At 34.1% G+C, this 2,311-nt stretch overlaps 1 non-coding gene across 1 annotated transcript; it reads right to left on the bottom strand.

The window, feature by feature from the left end:
- Window positions 1-1,646: 1,646 nt before the first annotated feature.
- Window positions 1,647-1,753, bottom strand: LOC118017662. The gene has a single exon (XR_004681204.1). It is a non-coding gene; the product is annotated as a U6 spliceosomal RNA (small nuclear RNA).
- Window positions 1,754-2,311: the final 558 nt, after the last annotated feature.

Genomic DNA, 2,311 nt, shown 5'->3' with positions numbered 1-2,311 from the left:
AACCTGCTCTCTTTTCCTCAAGGTCACAATGCTGGTTAGTTGCAAAAACAGAGTTAGAATAAAATTGATTTAATTTTCTTTCAAGATTCTTTATATTGTGCCCCTGGCTTAAAAGCCAACAGTTATATTTTATTTTTATGGTAGATTAATATTGTTTATATATATAAATGAATATAGAAAATGTACATATGTAATTATATCCCTTTAAGTATTTTTGTCTTTTTTAAAATAAATATATATACTGAAAAAGACACTGATCAGGTAATTTTCACAAAATGACCTACCCATGTACCCGAAATACAGATCAGGAAGCGGTATTATCAGTTCCCAGAAGCCTCTCTTGTGCTCAGGAATCCTCTCCTTTCCCATTCCCATAAGAATTCCCCTTTACCACCATAGATTAGTTTTGATTCTTTTTGAATTTTATATACATAGAACTTAAAATATTCTCTTTTGAGTTTGGCGTTTTGCTCTACATTATACATGTGGATTCATTCATGTTGTTATTTGTAGTTTATCTGATTGTTGTAAATTATGTAGTGTAGAATATGCTGTTGTGTGAATATTCTACAGCTTTTTTTATTCATTCTGTAGTTGATAGGCATTTGAGTGGTTTCAAGACATAAGCTATTAAAAAACAGTGCCCTGAGTGGGTGCTTGGGTGGTTCAGTTGGTTAAGCATCTGCCTTTGGCTAGGGTCATGATCTCAGGGTCCTGGGATCGAGCCCCGTGTAGGGCTCCCTGCTCGTGGGGGAGTCTGCTTCTCCCTCTCCCACTCCCCCTGCTTGTGGGTGCGCTCTCTCTCTCTCTAATAAATAAATAAATCTTTTAAAAAATATTGCTCTAATCTTTCAAAAATAAAAATTAAAAAATTTTATGGGTATTTTAAATGAAAATTTCACAAATCATAGTGGGTTGCATTCATTTTACAGATTTTATTTTGAAAATTCTCCTTTATCTCTCAACTGCCTATTATAGGTGAGGACTTTTCTATGTTTTAATAAAAATTCGGAGGTAAAAACTGTAGCCCCCACTTTTAAGATGTTTTTAGCTTTACAAGGAAGGCTATATCATATATACATTTTGCAAATTTGGGGAAGGGTAAGGATTTTGTGGCCAGATCTTTACTTCTGAATTAATGGTTTTTACTTACCTGGTAAATTTCCAATTTAATGCTTTTTTGCCATTATTTTATAGTGGCTCATGTGCATTAGTTTGTAATGTAAAATAATTTTCTACCATAGCTCAACATAAGCCTGAAAGCCATAGCTTTCATGGCAGTAGCAGGAATTTTTTTACTTTAATAAGTATTATCAATTCTCTACTGCCAAACTAGGGAGGTGAACAATTTATTTTTGTGTTTATTCATTATTTTTTTAGTTTTTATTTAAATTATAGTTCACATACAGTGTAATATTAGTTTCGGTGTACAATTTAGTGAGTCAACACTTACATACAATGCCTGGTGCTCATCCCAAGTGCACTCCTTAATACCCATCACCCATTTAACACATGCCCTTCTCACTTCCCCTCCAGTAACCATCAATTTGTTCTCTGTAGTTAACATTCTGTTTCTTGGCTGGCTTCTCTCTTTCTTCCACCTATGACTCTTTGGTTTCTTAAATTCCACATATGAGTGAAATCCTAAAAATATGGAACGTTTCACAAATGTGTGTGTCATCCTTGCATAGGGGCCATGCTAATCTTCTCTGTATCATTTCAATTTTAGTATATGTGCTGCCAAAGTGAGTACAAGAGGTCAACAATTTAATATAAAACATCTTTCAGAGCACTTTTAGATTCTCTACTGTTTAGTTCCAGGTAATGTTACTGTGCCTAAAAACAAATACATGTTCAAAAGAAATGCATGTTGGCTACATAACTTCATATAAATGACAAAAATGACAATTTTGAAAGAAAAACTGATTCACTAATCTATTAGGTACTAATAAAGTTTCTCTCCTTGACCAAACTTTAGTACAACTTCTGAGTCCTTTATCTCAAATAGGCTCAACTTTTGGACTTGTGTATTCACCTTTGCATTGCCCAGTTTCAGCAAGAATCCTGTTGAGTCAATCTAGCAAAAATCCCTTGATGTGTCCTTTTTATAATTTTCTATCCGCTGAGTCCTACTGTACTCTGTGGCCATAAATTCCCACTTGTCCTTATATTTGTGGTTTTTCCTCACTGCAAAACCCCCATTGCTGTAGCCTCTCTTGAACAGTCTTTCATAATGTTGCTAACAAGTGTCCTGAATAATTATATTCTACTGGGGGCTTTTTAATGAAAAATGTATTATCCTGAGGAAACC

The sequence above is a fragment of the Mirounga leonina genome, unplaced genomic scaffold, assembly GCF_011800145.1.
Source record: "Mirounga leonina isolate KUSES-001 unplaced genomic scaffold, KU_Mleo_1.0 Mir_104, whole genome shotgun sequence".
Taxonomy (NCBI): domain Eukaryota; kingdom Metazoa; phylum Chordata; class Mammalia; order Carnivora; family Phocidae; genus Mirounga; species Mirounga leonina.
Note: the sequence above shows the minus strand (reverse complement) of the source record. Positions and strands in the feature narration are given on the sequence as shown.